Raw genomic sequence first — 14,663 nt, forward strand, 5'->3', positions numbered from 1 at the left:
ATGATTATATTGAAGTCTTCAGAGTTGGAATTACTAGTACAACATTGCAGACATGGTGTTAGCCTGAGGTTCATCTCCCACTGTATCAATTATCCTCATTCTATTTTATGACTAAAATACCAGCACTTAGTCTACAAATTCTAGGAAAATTTCCCAGAATTATTGTGTACACTCATAATATTTTACTTTATCTTAGAAAATAGGGAACTGTAATATGAATACTCAAAGTTCATAATCAATGCATACCTCCCTGGTGAAAAGAACTGCTAAAGTATAACATTCTTGATTTCTAGCTCAAAATAGTAGAAATCATATTTTAACCCTTCACTAAACACTGAACTGCCTGGGGACCCTATCTCTATTTAACACTGTCTTACTGAAAGAATGACCTCCATAATTCCTGATGGAAACAGACTGCAGGTCTTATGGACCAATCATTTCCACATTGTAGCTCAACTAAGTTGTTTACCATTAGAAGTATTTTGATTGCTTTTTATACCCAACATTTTGAGAGAAAGGTACTACTTTAAAATGCTATTAAAGCAAGACTGATATAAAAATCACCTTTGACCCTAGATAAATATTTTATCTTTCCTATAACCAAAAATGCACTCTGACCTATCATTAATGTTAGGAATGAGAGGTTTAAAATCATAGACATCAAGGCCTAAGTATGAATTAAAGACTCTCCATTTTGTGAATACTATTGGTTTAAAAAGACATGAAGGGCTGGGAAGGTGGCTTAGTGGTAGAGCGCTTGCCTTTCATGAATGAGGCCCTGGGTTCGATTCCTCAGCACCACAAAAGCAAAAAGAAAAAAGCTGGAAATGACGCTGTGGCTCAAGTGGTAGAGCGCTAGAATTGACCTGAAGAGCTGAGGGATAATGCCCAGAGTTCAGGCCCCACTACCGAACGCCCCCGCAAAAAAGACATCAATACTACCAAATTTTTCAAAATTTCTTATGATGCTGAAGATTCAATTATAAACTATTAACACTTGATCATAACTCATTTTCATGGGAGTAGAATACAAAACACAAGATTAATCCTAAACATTTTAAAAGACCTTTATTTATACTACAAATTCATTCTTATAACTACAAATAATCTAAAAATAACAAGCACAGTGAGACAAAAAATAATTTAACTGCATCATCTACATTCAAAGGACTGTGCTAATAGAAAACAAAATTATACTAATAATTAGGTTACCCAATTCACTTACATTCTTTTATTCTATTTCTTTTAGTTTCATAAAAACTGGCTTTTCATGAAATGATGCATGAAAAGCCTATATACCCACTTACATTTTCAGATCTTAACAATATTTATTTCAGAAATGTCTTTAGCTGTATAGTCAATGAACTAAAATAATAGTAAAATATTTAAATGTTTTTCAGAAATTGCAAAACTCGCTCTGGGATGTTATTTATATTGGAAAAGATATTCGAAAAGCCTTATTTGTTAAAGTTGTGATAGTTACTCCCACAAAAGAACTATTAATGAAGAAACCTTTGTATGTACAAACTTCAAATGCATCCACAATCTGGAGGTGACACATGTTTTTGTATTTGTTTTTGAAATATATATCTAACACGCATAGCCACAGTACTGATTTTCAGTCAATATGATGGGATATTCAAACCTTAAAAATACGGATTTTATTATCTTAGTGTGAATAGATACGATCTTACAAAGAAAGTTATTTTTAACAGAAATCCGGAGTTTACCTACCTTGAGTTTCACAGAAATAACCAGAGAGTAATACTTATTTGTTCAAGTCGGTCAAAATCACTCCATGAGTATTTCTTAAAAATATAATCAATTTAAGAGGTCAAATACATATCTTAACTGACAGTCATAACTTACTACCCAATTATATGTGTATCTTTTTACCTAACACATACTAAACGCTGAAAATGATCTCTTTTATCTAACCTAATGTTGTAATTGCTTTGATTATGATGATGTTATTAACAAATAAAATGTACAGAAGGGTGTTTCCACTGAAATGACAGGACAGAACACTGATAAATAAAAAACATTTTAAAAAACATTTTAACACAGCTCTTTTCAGCCTCACCCTGTTCATATTTGCAAGCAACATTGCAACAGCACACACACACACACACACACACACACACTTAAACACATATGTGTGCACATGTACACATATACACGCATGCCAAATTCAGAGTTTATTGTACAAAAAAGTTCAAATAAAATATTAGTGATTAGGACAAATTATAATTTGTCTTATTACAAAATAATACATATTCCAGTCACCAGGGTTGTTACATTTTACCTGCCCCTCCACATGTGACCACTTATTTTATTTTAGGTAATTAATTAACTAATTCATTCCTTCATTAGTTAAATACTAATACTAGAGCTTGAACTCAAGGCCTAGCTCTGTCCCAGAATTTGTTATTTTTTTGTTTTAGTTTTCTCAAGGCTAGCATTTTACTGCTTGTAAGACAGCTCCATTTCTAGCTTTTGCTGGTTACTTTCAAACCAGAATCTAATGGACTATTTTTCTTGGTCTGGTTTCAAACCACAATCATCAGATTTCATCTTTCTGATTAGCTAGGAATAATGACATGAACCACCAGTGTGGCTCCTACTTTTTCCTATACTTATCTATTGCATATACTTCGATAGCAATTAAATATTGAGAGTATAGAAGCAAGATGTACACTGAGTATACTCTTCTCTCAGAAAATCAAGTTAGTAATGTAAATTTCTTCTTAAGATCATACACAAAAATACTTAAGAAGAAATCTGATGATGATGATGATGATGATGATGATGATGATGATGATGATGATGATGTGTGTGTGTGTGTGTGTGTGTGTGTGTGTGTGTGTGTGTGTGTGTGTGTGTGTGTGCTGCAATATGTTTCACATATAAGCACTGTGCAGGGGTGTCCAGCCATTCAGATTTATCGCATAAATATCTGCCTTGAGCTACTAACTCATGGACAATGTCTAAGTGTCCGCTCTAGGCTTCCTGATGAAGAGGGGTATACTCATCCTCATCCCTAGTATTCATGAGTGGCCTTTTTGGAAAGTAGTGTCCGCACTGTAGTAAGCTACAAGAAAAACACTCTACCACTTATCACCTTCCCAGCCCAAGGATTAAGATTCTTGTCTGTAATTTAGTCAAAGCTATGTCTCTTTATGTAGGTGACTAAAAATGTATGTGCTAATTTCAAGTAAATACATAAATTCTATTTCCATCTCTTTTAACAAATAAAACAATAAAACTGCTTTATAAATAGATCAGAAGCATTGATTTTGTGGATAGCTAGGTCATTGCACATCTGTATCTCTCTTCCTCTCTCTCTTTCATGATTTTCATAGACAATATGGTTGCTCCATAATTGTCCTAATTTATTTTGCTTTTATATTTTTGGTTGCATCATTTCACTTTCTGCTCTATCATTTCCCATATCAGCACCACATAAACAGAACCACAGAAGTGATTCTGTGGTTCAACTAGTAGAGCGCTTGCTTTGATTTGAAGAGCTCAAGGACAGTGCCAAAGCCCAGAGTTCAGGCCCCACAAGTAATGTTTTTTTTTTAAAAAAAGAATCTAAATCCTTGATAACTCTAGGAACAAATATGACTGAAATCAGTTGAATCACACTTTTCCTGCACAATGAAAGAAAAGGTCCAGGCTAGGAAAGCTGCTAGAGAAGGCAGGCAGATTGTATCTTTGAAAAAAAACTTTGAGGAAAATGGTATCGAGGATTACTTACTGGTGATCCACTTGCATTGGAAACATGATGCTGAACTATTACTTGCTGATTCTGAAATATTGCTTCGATCATTATATTCTCCAAGAAGAAAAAATGAAATTTAATTGATATCAAAGGAATACTAATACATTTTGACTTCTCATTAAGCATCTTCAATCATCAAAATCACTTGAAAACAGTAGATAGGCCAACTTTTTTAGATGAAAACAAGTGTCTTTAAAAAAACAAGGAATTTAAATAGTCATGCAAAGGACTTCTATTTTACTACTGTATTATACATTTTTTTTCTAATGTTGGGTACCAATAAATAATGGATCTATTAGAAAGCTCTTAAAGCTCATATATTGAAAAGTAAGTTCTCTTACACTATATCATAGTATTTCCCAAGTCATATACATAGAAGGCATTGTTTCCTATTTTCTCCTTCCTAGAATAAGCTGCACATGAAGACACCACTGGTCCTCATTTTCAGTCTGTGCATTTGAATACGGAGGAAATCTTTCCTCTGCTCTTTATCAATTCACTACTATCCAGTTAGAATAATTTAGAATAGTAAAAATGGAAAAAGAGAAAATAAATCATGGTGAAAAAACATATGCAGAAAATTCACCGGATTTTCTGACCATGTCAACCAACGTGAGCTACTGGGGAAATACATGGACACCTCATTCCCACTATTACTCAAAGTCTCTGGTTAGGCAATTCTGATGAAGACAAGGAACAAGATGAAAACGTGAAGAATGGTATCAATTGCAAGAAAATAATGGAGAAGAATCCATGCAAATTTCTTCTTTGGGATGCCGAAATTAATCGACTTACTAGAGTTCCGAGACTACTTTCCCAAAAGGCCACTCATATGTATACTAGGGATGAGGTAAGTATACCCCTTTTCATCGGGAAGCCTAGAGTGGACATTTAGACATTGTCCATGAGTTGGTAGCTCAAGGCAGATATTCATGCAATAACTCTGAATGGCTTGGCACCCCTGCACAGTGCTTATACGTGGAATAACACCAGAATGGATTCTTTCTTACTTCATTATGATGAAGATACCAATCCCCAAACTAAAGGTCTCTTGACACCCTTGCATTTTGCTGCTGGGAATAGAAATAGCAAAGATATGCTGTATCTCCTTCTGTTGAAACATTATATCAAACCGGGTCTGAAGAACAACTTGGAAGAAACTTCATTTGATATTGCCAAAAGGATAAGTATGTATCACTACCTCTTTGAAATTGTGGATGGCTCTACAAATTGTTCTCCTACGTAGGAGTTTGGTTAAGTTTCTTAAATTTCAAAAGTGCCAGTCCATCCTTTGTGTCCCTACAACATATTTTCATATACAAAGCAACAGCAATATCTTAATTTAAAAATTCATGGATTCCATAGTATTCTTCCACGTGAATTGCCAGATTTGATATCAAAATGTATTCAAGAGTTGTTTGTATGCATCTATAATGATTGCTGCAGAGGTTGAGATTTTTTTAAATTTTAACTTATGGTTGAAATGAATAGTATAGAAACTAAAGATATTCCTGGTGCTTGTCTAAAAAAAGTATCTATGTTTGTATAAAGTCCATAATATATTTCATTGTCTTCTATATATAATACGTTGAAGTCTACATTGATTTACAATATATAGGTTCATTCATAAATGTGTCCTTTCAGATTACATTCCATAAAGTAAAACTTTAAGATTCCTTTTTCCTAGGTCCTTATATTATTTGTTTTTTATTTTTTTATTTTATTTATTTTTTAACAATTACGATTTTTTTATTGTGAAAATACCATACAAAGGAGTTACAGTTACTTGGGCAAGATAATGAGTACATTTTTTAGCAAGAATTGTTGCCTCCTCTTTGTTTCCTTCCCATCTCTTCCCATCTCGCACCGCCAACCCCTCACCTCCGCCTACTCTCCCCCTACTCCTTACCCCGGCCTCCCCTCCACCAGGCCAAAGTTGTAAAGTTCATGTTTCAACATAATGACTTGTACATATCGTTGTTGCAAGGGTCCACCTGTATCCCTATTTAAATTATTTGTTTTTTTCCCTTCCCCTCCACAACTTATCCCAACATCAAATACAGTGAAACCAGGGGTTATACTCTGGGGAAGGGACATAGAAAGCAACAAACAAATCATGATATAAATGTGTTAGAAACAACAACATGAAAAAAAACACTTTTATTCCACCTTCCCATCCCTTCCCATTCTTCCCCCTCCTTCCCATCCAGCCCTCCCTGCCCCCCTACCAAAGTTGTAAAGTTCATTTTCGACATAACAACTTGTACTTGTCATTGTTGCAACGGGTCCACCTGTATTCTTATTTAAAGGACTTGTTTTTCCCCTTCCCCTCTACAAATTATACCGACATCAAATACAGTGAAAGCAGGGGTTATACTGTGGGGGAGGGACATACAAAGCAACAAAGAAATAATCTTATAAATGCATTAGAAACAATCACATGCAAGAAAAAGAACATTTGAATACATATCTTAGGGTTCATTTCCCTAACATCACCTTATTTGACCTTTTCTGCTTGACTCAGACATATACTAGATATGGCAAGTAAGGAACACCATGGGACCTATGTTTCTTTGGGCTTGGCTTACTTAATATAATTTTTTCCAAGTCTTTCCATTTCCTAACAAATGGGGCAATGTCATTCTTTCTGATGGAGACAGAGAATTCTATTGTGTATATATACCACATTTTCTTGATCCATTCTTCTAGTGAGGGGCATCTGGGTTGGTTCCATAAGGTAGTTATAGTAAATAATGCTTCAATAAACATAGTTGTGCTGGCAGCTTTAGTGTGGTCTTGTTTGTAAACATTTGGGTAAATGCCCAAAAGTGGGATTGCTCGGTAAGAGGGGAGCTTTATGTGGAGTCTTTTCAGGAACTTCCATACTACTTTCCAAAGTGGGTGAACAAGTTTACACTCCCATCAACATCCCCTCCAGCATCTGTTGTTGTTAGAGTTCTTGATTTTTGCCATTCTAACTGGGATGAGGTGGTATCTCAATGTTGTTTTGATTTGCATTTCTTTTATGGCTCGGGAGGTTGTGCATTCCCTCATGTGTCTATTGGCCATCCTTCTTTCTTCTTCAGAGAAGTTTCTCTTTAAGTCTTTAGCCCACTTATTTATTGGGCAGTTGTTTCTTTGAGGATTTGTTGTTGGGGGGTTTGATTTTTTGAGCTCCAAGTATATTTTAGATATGAGACCCTTGTCCATTGTATGGTTAGTGAAGATCTTCCCCCAATCTGTGGGATTTCTATTGATCTTGCTAGCTATGTCCTTTGCCATAGAGAAGCTCTGCAGCTTCATGCAATCCCATTTGTCGAAACCTTCTTTGATTTGTTGTGTTTCTGGATCTCTATTAAGAAAATTTTGGCCTGCGCCAAGGAGACCTAGGGTTTCTCCTATTCCATCCTGTAATGTTTTCAGAGTGTCTGCTTTGACTCCAAGGTCTTTGATCCATTTGGAGTTGCTTCTGGTGCACGGTGATATATAAGAATCTAGCTTTGGTTTTATACAAGTAGTTAACCAATTTTGCAAGCACCATTTACTGAAAAGACTATCTTGCATTCTATCTTTTTAGCTCCCTTATCATTAGATGGCTATAGGTCCTGAGATCTGTTCTTGTGCTACTATCATGCTGTTTTGATTACTATGGCTTTATAATAGAGTTTGAAATTTGGTATTGATATTCCCTAGCAGTGTTCTTTCCGTTGAAGAGCGTTTTTGCTATTTGGGGTCTTTTATTGTTCCATATGAATTTTTGGATTGCCACTTCTATTTCCTTGAAGAATGAGGTTGGATTTTGATTGGCATCGCTTTGAATTTGTAGATAGCCTTGGGAAGTATTGCCATTTTCACGATGTTAATCTTGTCAATCCAGGATCATGGGCATTTTCGCCATTTTCTTAGTTCTGTTTTTATATCCTTTTTCAAGTTTTTACAGTTTTGATCATAAATGACCTTCACTTCTTTGGTTAAGTTAATTCCTAGGTATTTTATTTTTTGTGGGGCTATTACAAATGGAGTTCCTTTCCTAATTTCAGCAACACTTTACTCATTATTGCCATACAGAAAAGCCATTGATTTGGGGGTTTAATTTTATACCCCCAGTACTTTGCCAAAGTTTGGAATCAACTTCAGTCATTTGGGAGTCGAGTCTATCGTATTCTTTAAATACAAGATCATGTCATCTGCAAAGAGGGAGAGTTTTATTTCTTTTTTCCCTATTTGGATCACTTTTATGTTTGCATCTTGTCTTAGTGCTGTAGATAGGAATTCTATTACTAGATTGAAGAGAAGTGGTGATAGTGGACATCCTTGTCTTGTTCCAGAGTTAAGAGGAATGACTTTAGATTTTCACCATTAAGTATAATGGTGCCTGTAGTTTTGTCATATATAGACTTTATTCTATTGAGGAATGCTCCATGGATTCCTAATTTTTCCAGAACCTTCATCAGAAAGGGGTTTTGGATCTAGTCGAATGCTCTTTCTGCATCTATTGAGATAACCATGTGGTTCTTATCCATGCTCCTGTTGATGTGATGAATTATATTAATTGATTTGCGAATATTGACCCAGCTTTGCATCCCTGAAATGAATCCTGTTAGATTGTGGTGTAGGATTTTCTGAAGACGATTGGCCAAAATTTTGAGAAGTTTTGCATCAATGTTCATGAAAGAAATGGGCCTATAGTTCTCTTTCTTTGATGAGTCCTTTCCTGATTTGGGGATGAGAGTTATGATGGCTTCATAGAATGTGTTGGGTAGTGAACTTTCTCTTTCAATTTCATTGAAGAGTTGGAGTAGTATTTGTGTGAGTTCTTCTTTTAAAGGCCTTGTAGAACTCTGCTCTAAACCAACTGGACCTGGACTTTTCTTAGCTGAGAGGTCTCTATTGCAGTTTCTATTTCAATGCTTGAAATGGGCCTCTCAAGATGGTTTAACTAATCTTGGTTTAGTTTTGGCATGTCAATATTTGCTAGGAAAAGGTCCATTTCTGCCACGTTCTCAAACTTATTAGCATAAAGTTTTGTGAAATATTCCCTTATAATGTTCTGAATCTTGGTTGTTTCTGTGGTGATGTTTCTATTCTCATCTCTGAGTTTTATTTGGGTGTGTTCTCTTCATTTTCTGATAAGATTTGCGAAGGGCCTGTCAATTTTGTTAATTTTTTCGAACAACCAAGTCTTTCTTTTGTTGATGTTTTCTATAGTTTTTTTGTATTCTAATTCATTTATTTCTGATTTAATTTTAATTAAAATGAATTAATTGAAATAATTATTTCTTTCCATCTATTACATTGGGGTATATCTTGCAGCTCTTTTTCAAGGAGGTTCAGATGTCTCATTAAATTGTTACTTTCAGATCTCTCCAATTTGTTGATGTAAGATCTCAGAGCTATAAACTTGCCTCTAAGTACTGCCTTTGCTGTGTCCCAGAGGAGCTGGTAATTTGTGTGCTCATTTTTGTTGGATAGCATGAACATTTGAATTTCCTGTCTAATCTCTTCCATCACCCACTCATGATTCAGCAGTGTGTTGTTCAGCCTCCATGTGTTACAGGACTTTCTTTGGTGGCTTTTGGTGTTGAGTTCTAATTTTAATCCCTTGTGGTCAGAGAGAATGCACGGTATCACTTCAATGTTTCTGAATTTGGACAAGTTTGCATTGTGGCCTAAAACGTGCTGCTGAGAAAAATGTGTATTCTGATGCTGATGGGTGAAATATTCGGTAGATATCTGTTAAATCTAGTTGATCTATGAAGTTGTTTAGATCTGGGTTTCTCTGTTGAGTTTTTGCCGAGTTGATCTATCTAGTGGGGAGAGTAGTGTGTTAAATCCACAACAATTAATGTCTTTGGACTCTATGGGATTTGAGGGAAACTAGTGTTTCTTGGATAAATTTGGATGCTCCCTTGTTTGGCGAGTAGATATTTAAAATTGTAATATCCTCCTGAAGGAGAGATTCCTTAATTAGTATGTAGCAACCTTCTTTATGTCTTCTCATGAATTTTCATTGGAAGTCTATTTTATCTGATATTAGGATTGCAACTCCCGCCTGTTTATGGGGGCCGTTTGCTTGGTAGATTTTTTTTCCAACCTTTAACATTGAAAATGTGTTTGTTTTTACTGGCAGGATGTGACTCCTGAAGGCAGCATATAGAAGGATCTTGCTTTTTAGTCCGACTAGACAGTCTATGTCGCTTAATTGGAGAATTAAGACCGTTAATGTTGAGAGATAGGACTGAGAGGTATTTGGGAGTTCCTGCCATGTTATCCACCTTGTTGGGGTCTACAAAAACTGGGTTCTTCCTAAGGTTCTTGGATTCTCAGTTTGGGTGCAGTTTCTAGGCCTTTATTGTGGTCTTGTTGGTTTTCTATGTGTAGGACATCTTTAAGAATCTTTTGTAGGGCTGTTTTGGTAGAGATGTACTGTTTCAATTTTTCTTTGCTATGGAAGGATTTTTTTTGGCCTTCAGTTATGAAGGAGAGTTTAGGTGGATACAGTATTCTTGGGTGGTAGTTGTTTGTCTTTAGGGCATGGCATACATCATTCCAGTCTCTTCTTGCTTTGATTGTCTCTGCTGAGAAATCTGAGGTGATTCTAATTTGTTTCCTTTTATAGGTGATTGATCTTTTCTCCTTGACATGTTTAAGGACCTTTTCCTTGTTCTCAATTCATCCTATGTGGATTATAATGTGACGGTGGGATGTCCTATTCTTGTCTGGTCTATTTGTAGTTCTAAAAGCTTCTTGTATCTGAATAGGCCTATCCTTTTGCATGTTGGGAAGTTCTCTTGTAGGAGCCTGTTAAACAAATTTCCTTGACCATTAACTTCTGTTTCTAGGTGTTCCGCTACACCCATAATCCTCAGATTAGGCCTTCTGATTGTGTCTTCCAAGTGTTGGATAGATCTATCATATTTCTTGGACTTGACTTGGATGGCTGTATGTTCTTTCTCTATAATATCTAGGCTGTCTTCAATCCCCGAGTTTCGATCTTCTGCATGGTCTAAACTGCTGTCAAGACTTTCTATTTTAAAATTTCTTTTCCTTCTAATTGGTCAGCTTTGATGGCTTCAAATTCTTTGTTGAAGCTTTGTTTTTGATGTTGTATGAACTTTTTTACTTCCTTAATTTGGTGTTCAGTGTTCATTCTCAAATCACTTAGTTGAATGTTCATGGTTTGCTTAAATTCCCTTTTCTTCGGTTGGGTTCCATTCAGTATTCCCTTTGTGGTCTCCCTGACTTTCTTCAGCTGTTTATTAATGGATTCCATGTGTACCTTTAGTGATCATTGTGTATACTCTCAATTCCTGTATTACTCTTTGCTTAGCTTCCTCATGTTCACGCCATTCCTGTAGTTCTCTTTGAGTGTTCTCAGCCTGCTCATGCCATTCCTGCCTTTTTCTTTAAGTATTCTCAAGCTGTACACCCAAATCCTGTATCAGTTTTTGAGTAGCTTCCTAAGCTCAGAATATTCCTGTATAAACCTTTGGTTTGCCTCCTCTCTCTCCCTATCACACTCATACAGAGTCCTTTGTAGGTTTTCAATCTTTTCCTGTATTGACCTTTTGTTTGCCTCCATTGAACTTTTGTTTGTATCCTCTCTCTCTCTCTCTCTCTCTCTCTCTCTCTCTCTCTCTCTCTCTCTCTCTCTCTCTCTCTCTCTCTCTCTCTCTCTCTCTCTCTCTCTCTCTCTCTCTCTCTCTCTCTCTCTCTCTCTCTCTCTCTCTCTCTCTCTCTCTCTCTCTCTCTCTCTCTCTCTCTCTCTCTCTATCATGCTCATACAGACTCCTTTGTATATTTTCAATCTTTTCATTTATCATGTTTGCCAGCACTGTTTGTAGAGCTAATTGGGAACTCTCCTCTGGATTATTCATTATCTGTTCTGTCCCCTGATTATCATGAGTGGGAGTTGAGATACCCAGGACTTGCCATTTTTCTTGTCTTTTTCTGGCTTACTCGGCCCATTTGGGATGAAAATAACACCAGTTTAGTGCTAGAACACTAACTTAAGACAAGCATCAACCAAAGTCTGTATTTGCACAGTCAATAGTCTGCAGATACAATTTCGTTCAATAGGTACATCTATTCAACGTCAAATGGGCTAACAACCACAAATATGAATTTGACAAACCAGAAATTATTAGGGTTAGGGAGAGATATGGGTAAAAAGTAGGAAGGCACAGGGAGATTTAACTTAACTAAGTCCTAATCTCAAAGCAGGAAATAGGTGGGATAGGTTGAAAGTAGAGATAAAAGAAGAAGAAGAAAGAGCAAGGGGAAAAATAAGAGACCAGAAAAAATAGAAAAGTAAAAATTAAAAATATTATGCAGATTCAAAACGAAATATTCAGAGAAGCACATGCATATAATGCAGAAGGGGAGGGATATAAAGGAGATGTGAAAAACTGAAAAATAAAAATACTGAAAATATTATATAGGTATAAAGAGGTAATACTGCCATTAAGGAATTTAAGTCTAAGAGGTTTTGAACTGAATAATCAATTCTTGGATTAAGTGTGTACACAATAAAGGATAAGGTCTAATAATCAACTGTGGGCATGTCTGAGGATGTGCAGAAAAACAATTAACTCACATAAAAGAGAATGAAAGAAAAGAAAAGGGGAAAAGAATAAGAAAGAAAGAAAAAAGATCAGAAATTCAATAGAGCAAAACAAAAAACAAAAAAAAATTTAAAAGAAAAAGAAAGAAAGAAAAACGCATACACACATATACCTCTAAAAAAATAATAAGAGGGAAAAATGTTACTAGGAAACATTTTATTTTAAAAAAGGTAAAAATTAAAAATTAAAAAAAAAAGTTTTAGAAAAAAATTTTTATAAAATGTACAAAAAAAGGAAAAAAAAATAGTTCTTTATTTTGGGAGTGGTGGGAAAAATCCTGTATCTCCCTTGTGTCTATAAACAGCCTTTTGTTTGAGTCTCTGGTCCGCTTGTGGTGTTTGATTTTCCTGTGGCTTGGTTGGTTTCTTAAGTCAGTTTGGTTGAACAGGCAGAAAAATGCTCTGCTTTACCCAGGATTTTGTGATCCTCCTCTCAGTTTAGTTCAATGGGAGGGATATGCTTTGATTATCACAAAAGAGGGAGATGGCTTTTTCCTCAAGTTTGGAGATGCTGTGATGAGGCTAGGTTCTGGGTAGAGCTGAGGCCTTTCAGCAAACAGTAGCTTTTCCTGGGAGCTAGTTTGTGAGAAACTCACAGAGCCCAGCCTGGATCCACTCTCTGGATTTATGTTTACTGAATTTCAATTGATTGTCAAGGCTGCTAAAGGGAGGGGCAGCCTCTGGCTCTGCTTACCCAGTGAAGAATGCCACTCCTGGGGCTTGCGCCTGAGTTGGATTACTTTTCCCTGGGTCGAGCTGATTCTGGCAGGTCACATAAGCAAAAAGAAAAAATCCAGAAGTTGTGCTGTGGCTCAAGTGGTAGAGTGCTAGCCTTGAGCTGAAGAGCTGAGGGACAGGGCCCAGGCCCAGAGTTCAGGCCCCACGACTGGACCCAAAAAAACCACAACAACAAAAAAATATAATTGTTCATTATACCTATAATTTCAAAAGTAGCTAAAGCCAAGAAGATGAAAAAGTTGTTCATATGCATGTTTACTTAATGTCCTGGCCTGTCTACCATACAACCAGGCAGGAACTTACACTAATGACTTTCTATCACCAAATATTTCCATAGCTCCTGGAGAAGTCTATATATTTCTCCTCGATATTAGGCCTTAAATGGGTAATGTTTTAATCAGAGTGTTTCCTCTTGCCTCCAGGCTTTAAATTTACAAATGGTAAAGCTTTAGGTCTAACTCTACCAAAAACTGAGGTAGAAATAATGGGATAATACTTTAAAACAGAGTTGCCTTTGATACACTAACCACACAGAACAATGCATAACAATTTCTTATATTATATCTACTTATATATTTTATATTTATATGTGCTGATCTTAAATTTCACACAGTGAATCTAACTAGAATTAATTTATAAATTGACAAATAAATTGAAATTTATTCCCATAAATAGATTGGAACATAAATAATTAGGTTTAGAATATATATTCGAATGTAAAAATTATCATTTCATTGTCTTTGGTATAAGCTTGTGATACCTTCTAAGTGTTCTTGATCTTCTGAATTCACATAGTAAAAAAAAAAACAGTATTGTTTTCCTCTAATCTAGAAGAGATTTTACACTGCTGCTGTGTTTATTGTAATAACTCGCTGGTCCCAAAGTGTTTTTCTCCATATGATGCCTAAAAGCTATTATTCTTCTGCAGTACCCACGGGTCTGAGGATACCAGATCCCAGTTATCTGCATCATCAGATAACAATGGCAAGTCTTCTCACCTTGGCCCATGCAACATGCTAACAGAAAGTAATTGAAGTCCCATCTCAATTTCTCATTTCCTATAATATTTCAGGGCTCCAATTCCTTGCAGTAATTAGCAGTAAGCAATTGTGAAATGTAAGGCAACTTAAAATGAAAGAGGAAACCACAAGATATGAGAGAAAGTATTGTAGTTCAAACTTTCAATTTACAGATGACAAGCCCATATGAGTAAACAAAATCACAAATGTCACAAGATTTTTTTTTAATACCTCTCTCCTATTGATGAATGAAAGATTTCAGCCCAGCATAAGTAGGCCAAAAAAATTCCTGGAATGATAGATCCATAATTGTTCTACCAAGGCTAGGAAACTTGACTTCGATGTCAAGTATAATTTAGAAAAACATTGAGAAGACCCTAGTGCTTCAAAACACTGGCACTTCAGTAAAACTTGGTTCTGTAGTATAAAAATGTCGTCATTCTCAAACCAATGTAACTTACATTTAATCTCCTGAAAGTATGTTCCTTTTCAAATAAAC

General features: G+C 35.7%; 1 long non-coding RNA gene across 1 annotated transcript in view; it reads right to left on the reverse strand.

Moving 5' to 3' along the window:
• Positions 1 to 1,750: 1,750 nt before the first annotated feature.
• LOC138808702 (uncharacterized) overlaps positions 1,751 to 14,663 on the reverse strand; it is a 39,345-nt gene continuing 26,432 nt past the window's right edge. The window contains exons 3-4 of the long non-coding RNA XR_011366581.1: positions 3,761 to 3,838; positions 1,751 to 1,808 (exon numbers count right to left, since the gene is read on the reverse strand). This is a non-coding gene — a long non-coding RNA (uncharacterized lncRNA). The remainder of the gene's footprint in view (positions 1,809 to 3,760; positions 3,839 to 14,663) is intronic.

Source organism: Dipodomys merriami, unplaced genomic scaffold (genome assembly GCF_024711535.1).
Source record: "Dipodomys merriami isolate MVZ:Mamm:240054 unplaced genomic scaffold, mDipMer1.0.p SCAF_47, whole genome shotgun sequence".
NCBI lineage: Eukaryota > Metazoa > Chordata > Mammalia > Rodentia > Heteromyidae > Dipodomys > Dipodomys merriami.